The sequence below is a fragment of the Sinohyriopsis cumingii genome, chromosome 7 (assembly GCF_028554795.1).
Source record: "Sinohyriopsis cumingii isolate HCF-2022 chromosome 7, ASM2855479v2, whole genome shotgun sequence".
Classification (NCBI taxonomy): Eukaryota; Metazoa; Mollusca; class Bivalvia; order Unionida; family Unionidae; genus Sinohyriopsis; species Sinohyriopsis cumingii.
Genome location: NC_142967.1, coordinates 113,472,125 through 113,483,802, shown reverse-complemented (window position 1 = coordinate 113,483,802; position 11,678 = coordinate 113,472,125). Strand labels below are relative to the sequence as shown.

The 11,678-nt window shown below is 34.3% G+C and overlaps 1 protein-coding gene across 4 annotated transcripts in view; it reads left to right on the top strand.

Annotated features, from left to right (window-relative positions):
• LOC149795952 (uncharacterized) overlaps positions 1 to 11,678 on the top strand; it is a 209,840-nt gene that overhangs the window by 102,532 nt on the left and 95,630 nt on the right. The window contains exon 1 of one of the 4 annotated variants that reach the window (XM_089965871.1): positions 2 to 100. The exons of the other annotated variants lie outside the window; for them this stretch is intronic. The gene's annotated coding sequence lies outside the window, so the exon portion shown is untranslated. Of the gene's footprint in view, position 1; positions 101 to 11,678 lie in introns of those variants that run through there. 4 annotated transcript variants of the gene reach the window in all.

The window sequence follows — 11,678 nt, the reverse complement described above, 5'->3', positions numbered from 1 at the left end:
ATATGCGTTAGGGTCTAATATTTGTACCGAACACGGCACAGAATCTTTCAGTAATGGTGGCGCTCTCCAATTAATTTGAACTTTTGAGAGAGTGACGAAGGTAAGGTGAAGTTGTTTGTGTTTGTAAGATGCATAATGGAGATAATGTTGGCATACCTCTATGTTACTTTTATGTAATGTGGCTAACATTTCTTTGGATACTGTACTTGTGGAAATTGTACATGATCTAAGCACACGGTACAACAAAATGGATGCTCCCCTGTGCTTGACAAATTAACCAGAATTAATCAAAAGTACACTAACTTTAAGCAATTATTAAAATAGGGAAAACGAATTTTGCTGAAGTAGACAATAGCATTTACTGAAAGTGCAGTGAACCAAGTACAAAATATCTGAAAAGTGAAAAAAGTTATCTGCTCTATTTTCTACAATTTACCTCTGAAAGTCCAGAAAGTGAAAATGACCATGAGGAGCTTGCAGTTTTTTTAAACGAGCACATCTTAAGTGAGCCCAAGCTGTATACTCTAGAACCCATAGTGCAACCATCAATCATACGTCAAAATAAAGGGAATTAAAAGTTCTTTTAACAGCACCTAAGATATAAAATACGAAACTGTAGAGCGCCACCTTAAAGAATCAATGAGAATGTGTTGTCAACTTGCAGAAAAATTTGTCTTACTGTGTATTCAATTTCAAATATTTTGATATATTATGCATGGTATTTACTTTCAAGATGACAACTACATAATTAATTTACTTTACCCCTCGGAAGTAGCTTGAATGTAGTTTCATGACGTCAAAACTGTATTCTGATGTCACTAGGAAATGCTGTAATTTGTACATGAAAGAAATATATTCAAAAGTAAAATACATATGAATTATTTGTTTTATTTTTCAATTCCAACATTAAATGATGTATTCTGATCATTTCCCAAGTTGCATACTATACTTTAGTCATGTTTACATTTAAATCAAGAGAGAAAAGTGGGGAAAAGTCCATATAGTTTGAGACAATAGTGCAACAATTTTCCAGCATTGGATTAATAAAATTAAGTCCTTGATGCTATAACTTCATAACCGTAGACAAAAATGTATAATTTTGGTAAATAATTACTTTTTCTTTGTTACTAGGAACCTAATTTAAATCCCTACTAATGCTTTGCATGCCAAAGAATTGAAATGAAAAGTCAGGGGGAATTAACTCCTGGTGAGACCATTCCATGGACAATGAATGTGATTGCTGATTACATACACAATTGATTACAATGAAAATGAAATAAGTTTACTGCATTATATGATCAAACAAATTAAAAACCTCCAAACATGCAGGCTTTTATACATGGGGGGGGGGTTGCTTCCTAACAATTTCAAGCCCCAGCCTGACAATGATGTCACATCCTGTCTAAGATCCATCACAACCAAGAACAATTGGTAACCATGACGTCACTGATACTACATCAACCTACATTAGCTACTTCCTAAGAAAACATGGCTGCCGGAAGACCTATGAAAAGAGCAAAGCGTCCACAACAGTTCACACAAAAGAGTCAACCATGGAACTATGGTGTACAGATAGCCAAGAATGACCAACCAGGATCTAGGTTGCAATCTGGCTCTGCATCTCCATTAATAAAGCAGCCAAGATTAGATGTTTATGAAGAGTCACTATCATCTTGTGGCCCAAATCAAGTGCCATCCAAGCTTCACCCTGAAAAGGAGAGAAAAAATGAAGAAAACTTCATTGTTGGGTCACATGAGGAGGCAACCGGTGTGGACAACATCAGTGGAAATATAATAATTAACATACAAAAACTTAATATTATATTGGAAAAGTTGCACATAATGCATGATAGAGCTGGAAGTTGCTTGCGATACAGTCCACAGATGTATGCAAGCAAAACTCAAGGACTATGTGTTTTTTTGACCATTAAGTGTACAAACTGTAATCTTCAGGAAGCAGAACAGGCAGCCTTTCCAGAAAAGTGCCCAGGACAGAGAAAGAGAGGCCCAATCACGGGAAATTTAAATGAGATGTTGCCACAAGACCAAAGTTGGAGTGACTGACCTAAGATTTATCATATCATGTCTGAACATTCAGCCTCCTTCTGGCTACTTATACAAGAAACTTAATGAACTGTTTAGTACTATAATAACTGTCAATGAATATGCTTTAGTGGCAAATCAAAAATTTATTCATGAGGTTAATCAGTTTTAACATACAAAGGCATTCGGGTACAGACAGACACTGCATACAGCCACAGACCACAGAGTAGGGGGGAGTCTGCCACACAGTCTGTGGCTATAGTCGTGGAACATTCCACAAGCAGAAAACTTCCCCTCTGTGTGTCCATTGCAAACAAATTATGTGGGAAAAAAACCTGCATACACTTAAACTGCAAAAAAAATCATCGCACAGAAGACTTGATGTCCTCCACAGAAACCAAATTAGCAAAGGAAAATTTAAATAAGCTTGACCTGTTAAACATACTAAAGATTGATTCTTTAACTTGTGATGCAAGCGCTCAGCTTGAAAAGACTGCCCGGGAACATTCGGCTAAGGTTCAGAGACCCATACGACAATTTACATGCTATGTGCACCCTTCAAAAACATGTCAAAAATGTACATTTAATTGGTCCCTTCCCTGGTAAGGACAAACAACTCTTTCAACAAAAAATCGCAACTGCTATCAGGAGAAGAGTACATTTTGAGCTTGTATGCATACAACAACATTTCAGTTCTGAAGAAGCATTTATGGCAAAGGCAAAGGCAGCCGTCCAAAATATTATCCAATGTTTCAGTAATAAGCATGGAAATTGTCGAAAAACATCCTTAGTCTGCCTTGCCCATTTAGCATCCTATTCTTCAAAATTTCTGCCATATGGTAAACACTTAACTCTTTCTTCTGATGATATTGAAAAGCTTGAATCGGTACTAAGACATTTTGTCTCAGATGTCAAGCTAAGTAAAATTTCACGCCTTCTAAACACTAATAAATGTGAAAGCTTGCACAGTAGGATTTTTACATATGCACCTAAGACATCAGTATGGAGCAGAAATTTTGATGCATTGTGTCATTCAGCCCTTCATAGCTCTGTGTATGGTACAGGAAAGTCTACACTCATACTGGCCAAGTCTTGTGGAATTGTTTCTAATAAATCTGATCCAGTATTTCAGCACATGGTAGAACAAGATCAAAGAACAGTAAAAGATAGGGAGAGGAAATTGAGTCGTCAATATAAGTATATACGCTACATAAAACACAAACAAAAATGCAACAGAAAACTTATACAAAATTAAATGTTTGCCAGTTCAGTAAATAATTTTATAACCAATGAACATTCATACACATTAAATCCATTAAATTAACACCATTTAACCAATATTAAATTTACCTGACTATCACAGTACACACCTCCCATAGCCCCTATGGCCTTGGCATTCACCATTGGCTTTACATGATTTTCTAGCCACGTTTACTCTTTTTGGTTCAAGTGATAAATGATCAGGATTTATACGTCTTTGTATGGCATCTATGCGATACCTCCCACTGATATGGTAGTGAGTTTACCATAGTTTCTACATAAAACTTTAGTCGGTGAGCCAAAACAGTCTTTCTTTTCCCACGAAAGGTTACATAAATTATTCCATAACCATGTCGGTCATGTGAGCTTGTCCAAATGTGACACTTGCTGGTGACTTGTGTATGTCGAGCTAAAGCTCTTTTAAATGTAATTAATTCTTGATCTGTTAATTTACTGTGAAATATTTGTGACATATCAAGACCATATGATACTATAGAATTTTTATCTGAAAATAAAAACAATATTAAACACCATGACAATGAATTTTGTTGTGTTTTGTTTTACATCTTTGTGCATATAGTTTTATTTAAAAATTAGAAAAAAGAAAAAATACCCATATTATTACCAGTTCAAAGAATAACTGATATCATCTTCCTTGAGAATGGTGAAACTAATGCAGTATTTAAAAAAAAAGGAGGTACACACAGAGGTTTCTAATTACCATTAGTCAATGCCAAATTGTATACAATGCCAAGGGACCTAACTCTTCTCAAGCCTACCTGCAACCTCTTAATTAAAGCATATTTTGGAATGAAAGACACATTTTAAGTTCTAAAATTTAGTGAATATAAACTAAATGAGCCAATATTAATACAAACAGCAATAACTCCATGGGTATACACCCTAATACTATTTATGGTGGCGCTCACCAATTAATTTGAACTTTTGAGAGAGTGACGTAGGTAAGGTGAAGTTGTTTGCATTTGTAAGATTCACAATGGAGATAATGTTGGCATACCTCTATGTTACTTTTATGTAATGTGGCTGACATTTCTTCTTTGGATACTGTGCTTGTGGAAATTGTACATGATCTAAACACACGGTACAACAAAATGGATGCTCCCCTGTGCTTGACAAATTAACCAGAATTAATCAAAAGTACACTAACTTTAGCAATTATTAAAATAGGGAAAACAAATTTTGCTGAAGTAGACAATAGCATTTACTGAAAGTGCAATGAACCAAGTACAAAATATCTGAAAAGTAAAAAAAGTTACCGGCTCTTTTTTCTACAATTTACCTCTGAAGTCCAGGAAGTGAAAATGACCATGCGGAGCTAGCAGTTTTTTTAAACGAGCACATCTTAAGTGAGCCTAAGGTGTATACTCTAGAACTCATAGTACAGCCATCAATCATACATCAAAATAAAGGGAATTAAAAGTTCTTTTCACAGCACCTAAGATATACAAAGTCTTTATTATATAGCCTGTATAACCAGTGAAGAAATCATGGGAAATTCTTTCTCCTTAAAATTCTAACCCTATGCAAAATACGAAACTGTAGAGCGCCACCAATAGGGAAATTTATGACGGTAGGTGACGTCATCAACCGTTATTTCTACTATCAAAACTTTGACTACATATTTCTGTTCTGGAAATTTAAATAAAATTATAAAATGATACAATCTGAAATACAAAGCAAGATAAACATTTTATCTTGTGAAATTAATTTTATCATGTTATTAGGCATATTTACTGCAGGGTAGAAACCGGTAGAATGCACTGCTTCCATCCAGCTGATTTTGCTAGAAAGGGATTTTGACCAAAGTGGTGAAAATAAAGGTTAATTCACCGGATTGGATTCAGGACATGGTCATTTAAGAGTTATGCGTTGGTACGTTACTGTCTTTTGAATGTATATGTGTAGTTTTTCAGTCTTCTTGTGATTCTGAAGTGATAAAAGACGCATGTGAAAAGTTGAATCGGGCGAAGGGTTGTGGTCATGCTTGTACTCCTTGTGTTTATTTATATTATCGATAAAGGGATTTCATATTGTTAGAGATTTTGCCGTACTTTATTGATAAAACATCAGACTCCTGTGATATAGCCTATCATGTACTGCAAATGGCGTTAAACCATACAACAACAACAACAACATACATTCCTAATTTCCTTCTTAAATTTAGTCTCCATCGACCTAAAACACATCCTTAATTTGTAACTGCTTATTTAACTAATTATTTACTTTAAATAAGCCTTATTTTCATTCGAATTTCATCTTTGCTTCTTGATTTCAGTAAGTAATAATTTCACTTTAATAAAATGAGCCATATTTCTTTCTCTTCTTTCTGTCATTCAACTTTTAGAACTTTCTGTCTTACTCTCTCTCTTTCTCTAGTAACTAAATTATATCACCGAAAACCCTTTTATTAGAAACTAACCTGGGTTAGAATAAATGAAATAAGTGGGGACTATTTCAAGGCTTCACTCTATCCATTCGTCTGCTAACTTCGCTTGGTTGCATCAGCCCCCCCCCCCCCATCAAGCAGAGAAAGCCCTATTTAGATTTTGTAAAGAATTGCCCCCGTTACAATCCTAATCGACAATTAAAGCAGATTATTATCTTGAATATACGTGATGACTGAGGGGGGGCACCAGACAGATGCCCCCACCCACCTAACCAAAGATAAAAGTGTTTTATGTGTTTCTGAAGCCCACCAATATGTTGCTTGTTTTCTGCTTTTAATAAAGCATTTGGTACAAAAATTTGACCGAGTATTTACATTCCTAGTGTCTTCTGTAGGTTTGGTCTCTCCAATAGGTTTCTATCACTTTACTCGGAGTTCATCTCCTATTTTTTTTATACCTTGGCTGGAGGTCCCTATATCCCGTGTGTGCTATTGGTGAGTATGCTATATGTTGTTCATGTTATGATTGTATTCGTGTAGGGATTGCCTTCTATATCAAATCTGTACCCAGTTGTTTTACGATCCTTATAACCTGGATCTAATGCGTTTTCTTATAATTTATTTGATTGATTTATTTCAATTTTGAATTTTTGCGAAGTGATGATGCACTAATTTTAGAGAAAAAAGAAAAAACTTATTGTTTTGGTGTATGCTATAATAGTGTGTCACATTTCGCTTTATAGTATTAAGCCAGGGTCAGCTGTGTTCTAGAGAGCTCCGTATACTCTTTATTTTCCCATAGTTCACTCCCTCGAACTTGGCTACCTTTTATTTGATGTTTTATTTCCAAACAATTGCCATATACTTTCCCATTTGGGTTATCCTGTACAGTAGAATAACTGCACAGGTGTTATGTTTGCGAGACAAAGGTTATGTTTTGTTTTCTTTTGTAAGTCCCCATGTCCTCCATGCGGGTGTTATTTCTAGACTCTTCCATTGGCATGTTCACTTCACGTAGCGCCATGTGACTTAGCCCCATGGCTTCCTTGTCTCGTACTTTCCCCACAGGAGGTCCCTGTCCTTTCTCCCTAGGTTTCCACAGAGAAATGATTAAAGATATTAATTTACAAAACAAAAGATTTTATGGGGAAAAAATTCAGGGATCTACTTATTTTGAGGTAGCTGAGGCAATAACCCTTTTGGGTAACTACCACTATTGATAGTTCTCATTGCCCCCGCCTCTCGACCCTTTTTACTATTATTTCCCTATCATTATTACTTGGCCACAGGCCCTCACAGTTGTAACGATGTAATCAGTAATTTTATATATTTTTTTGTTAAAGTTTCCATCTAAATATAAAATGTTTTGGTGTTTGTATTTATCCATTTTATTTATTACAGTTATGACTTTTAGCCTATTAGTTTTGGAGTTTTCGCATTGTGCCATAACATGAAATTTCGAAAATGGTCCTTTTTCACACAGTTGACATTTTGGCGGTACTCTGACCATGTGCAGTCACATTGCTAGCTCTCCTGTCAACCATGCATTGTGCATGTATTTGAAGCAGAGGTTTTGAATTTTCAGGGAGCCTAGTTTATTCCAGTATCCCCATGCTCTTCTTCAGTTTATGTGTATATTTTCTTTTCCTACTATGCTTTTAATGTCTTTTGTCATATCCTCACTTATCCAGTTATAAGTCAGTTTTTCTTCCCTATTCCAGAGCTCTTTTTTGTCTCTATATTTTAATAGTAATTCTTTTATATTCCTTTGATTTCTGGGTATTTCTAATTGTTTGGTTAACTTATTATCTTTATATATGTCCCACCTATTTCTTAATGTGAATCCATAACGGTATATATAGATACCTTCCCATAGAGATTGTGGTTCTGCTCTTAATCTTTTAAACCTATTTAAAATATTTGAGGCTTTAAGTAATACTGGGCTGGGGAGAGACCCCCCCCCCTTCCTTAGACTTACATAATGTTTCCTTATTAATATAGTGTAATTTAAAATCCCAGACATAGTCTATTATACGTTTATTGTATTTAATACTTTACTAATATCTGTAGATGACTCGTGTTGATATAGGTTTGTTAAGGACTCAGAATGGCGGCACAAGATATGCACTCATTGCATTTTGGGTATTTGCGTACACAATCGTGACATCTGTGAAAACAATCCATAGCGTGACCTCGCCCGCCAAAACAAAAATATCGGGTGATGTGTCTTACGTTGTAGGACTAAAACTTATGATAAAGGGTCAAATTTAAAATTTCATTGCAATTACATAAATATGGTATTTTTGTTAAAGTCATAGCATCAGAAATTACATATTGGCAAATAAAATATAATCCTTTTCATGGCTTTTGCTCATAGTAAGTGCAAACAACTTATTTTAGTGCCTGCAACAACTAATATAAAAAATTCTCCAAAATGTGAGCATTTTTTGTACAGTGTATATAACGAATACAAATCGGGTAATGTATGTTTTTTTTGTGGGGGAGATTGCCTATTTTTTTTCTCTAATGCTCCTTATGAAAAGTTAAATACAGGTCTGTATATACTTTCCTATTGTTTTTTTTTTTTTTGGTGCTTTATTGCATAGTTGTATTTTGCTGAATTTTTTTATACCATAACAACTTAAGATTATGTTTTTAAACAAGGTTAAATAATGATCACAGCACAGATAAATGAAGATGTCTGTGCAAAGGAAAGGATGCAACAAGTGTGAAATTTGAGCACCCTAAAAAAAATATTAAAGGCAAAAAAAAGAATACAAATATGGGGTGTGGGTCTTATTCTTTTAACAAATAATATCACATCTCATCTATTGTGGATACAAGTAAAAAAATTTATGAATGTTTTTTACTTCAATCTTTATTTTCATATATATGTATCGAGTTTGATACTATCTTTAGTTGGTTTTGCCTACATGGCCTGAATCTGTTAAAAGCATAATATTGCATTGGATCAATAAATAGATGTTTACGTATGTGTTCACAGTTATTAATAATAAGAAGAATTGAGTGGCACTTTTTCGCTTAATTTCTCATTGGCTGATGTTGGTTCAATATTTCTAGAATAATTCTAACTTCCCATTGGCTGGGCTAGGTCACATGAATAGGCCAATTCGATGTAAAATCAGTAGTGTATTTTGTCACGTGGGGTCTACTGTAAAATACAGTCAGAATAGACATAGTGTTTATTAAAACAGAACTGAGCAATAAGTTTCATTCTGATTTTGGAGACATTCACATTTCTTGTTTTCCTGTTGTAAGTCTGCAGTTTTTTGTTTTATGTTGTACTTAGATACTGTTCTAGAGGAAAAACATTTGTTTGGGCTTTTCATTTCAAATAGAAAGTGCTCATTATTTGGACTAGAACTGATATAAATTATTCAGAGTAATTCTGGACAATGTCATCTTGAAAACATCATGGTTCTTGGAGGACCAGTACATTTCCGGTTTTGAAATGTTTAAGGCAATTTTCATTCATTCAGGACATTCATTGACCTTTACAAGGACTAGTTTTGATTAGCTTCTTAGTACTACAAGTTCCCCTGACATTTTCATTTATAACTGTGATAATTAAGTTTGAAAGCTTACTGGTTTTGGTTCTGTTACTTTGTCACATTGGTGTCATAGTACCTGTAAAGAGGTCTACACTCTCTGTACAAAAATAGTAAGATGGTGGCACGTTGCTGATGGAAGCACCCCCTTGTTACATTGTTATCATTATATCGGCACACCGAGTGTCTGGTTTTGCGTCAATTCCATAAGTGGGTTTTACAATGGAGAATGTTCATAGAGACTATTTTTATTCAGTTTACAGAGAAATTCATGGAAATCTTGTTATAGCTACTCCTCCTGAATGGATGGTCATATCAAAATGGGGTTGTCACCATTTGGGAATTCAAATAAGAAAGTTAGTTGTTCTGTACGAAATCAGTCTGGGGAAACTCATAAATCCTCTCTGTTGAATCTGGGGACCACTTCATAGCTGGAGTCTGAACACTGTACTGAACAGATGTCTGCATTAAATAAGGGATAATGATAAGTTGCTCTAGGAAAAAATCACTCAGCTGGAAGCTTCATCAGAAAACTTTTCACTGGTGATGGGTTGCAGAGGGCAGTGGTAAGAATCTAACAGCCATAATATGGTTACACAAAACACCAAAATCTACTCAAATCCACAAGCAACTCTGCCAAAAATTCACCAAAGTCCACCACCAAATCCATCCAAATATACATGTTCTTTAGGTATCATGTATGAGATGAAAATATCAGTAGAGTAGATATGTTGCAGGGGTTGGTAAGAGACTCTGTTCTTTTAATTTGTACAAGATAGTTCTTTCTTCATTGTAGCCAAAATAAAAAGATATGAGCTATCATCTTTAGAATGTTTTAAAATATTTTTATTGTTTACAATAAAGAAAATGTAATTAGTTACTTTGATAAAATATTTTGAACTTTTCATAAGTCTGGCCAGTATGGCAGACTATAAAGTAGTCATGTGTATAAAATAACCCTAGTCTTGTATAGATATTTTGAGCAAATCATATTTTCTTCGCTTTAAATTATTTAAATAAATAGTTTAAAGAGCCATTCATGAGTAACATAATATTAAATGTACTTTACTGGTATCTTTGAGTTTGTATCTTGTGAGTAAAATCACTAACTAGTAAACCATCTTATTTCTATTCTTTCTAATCTTTTTTTAAATTTAGCAAATATTAATAAACCTAATTATTCCATGTAAATAATGTGTAATCCATTCCATCTTGATTTCTGAATAGAAATGTTATTCATATTAACACATATATGATATAATAGTTACCATGTGCACAGAGATCACAAAGTTAACCACTATTATCAATATCACATGGAAACCTTCTAGCACCAAAAGCAAGAACAAAGCAATTTAAAAAGAGTTTTCAATACTCTGGTACAGTTATATGGAACAAGCTTCCACTACATGTAAAATCTGCTGAAAATATTACAGTATTTATGAAGAGATGTCATGAGCATGTATGTATTTCTGTTAGATAATGGAATTTAGTATCTTAATACTAAAGATGTTAAAATAAACAGTAATTATTGCTATCTTCATATAATGTGCATTGTTATACTCTTCTTAAGAGGGCCTCAAGGGAGAATAATCCTCGACTAATGAGTCACCATCTATAAATAAAGCATTATTATTATTATTATCGTATTTTGTGTTTTACAATGGTAAATTCAGTAGAGTGAACATAAGACAACAATAGTGCCTTTAAATTATAGTGATATTGATAGTAATTAGAAGGAATAAAAAAAGGTCATTCAGTCCTTTGATATTTTTTGAAATGTAGGCACATAGAATTTGTTATGAAAATGCTACTGTCTTAAAATTTTAAGTTTGAGTTGACTGAACTGCCTTTGGCATAAGACTGTCTAAAAGTTAAGTGATACTGAGACTAGCTGTGATTAAATGTTGTTGTTGTAGGGTTTGACACCACTTTTCAGCACAAGATAGGCTATACATGGCGGCCAGTATTAATGGTGGAGGAAGAACCCGGGAAACCACGGAAAGAATCACTGACCCATGAGAAGTTACTGACAAGCTTTCTCACATACCAACATTGGCCGAATCCAAGACTCGAACCCACACAGACAGGTGAGATGGCAGAGATCTGTAACGGAGAGCACATTAGACTACTCAGGGCCCCATGATTAAAAGTATGTTTCTAATAACTTTGATTATCAGCTATAATGGGGAACACACAAGCACATAAAAGACAATATTGTGAGACACTTGGAGCGAGACTTGACCTCATTTACAGACAGAAAAGGTTATAAATGTTATTTTTAATGAAGATTCGGGATTGTATTTGCCAGTGATGATGTGGAATTTGATACCAAGTGTTTAAACTTAGACCTTTATTTTGCTAATAACAACTATTTCAAAGCTTATAGGGAAAGATATCTT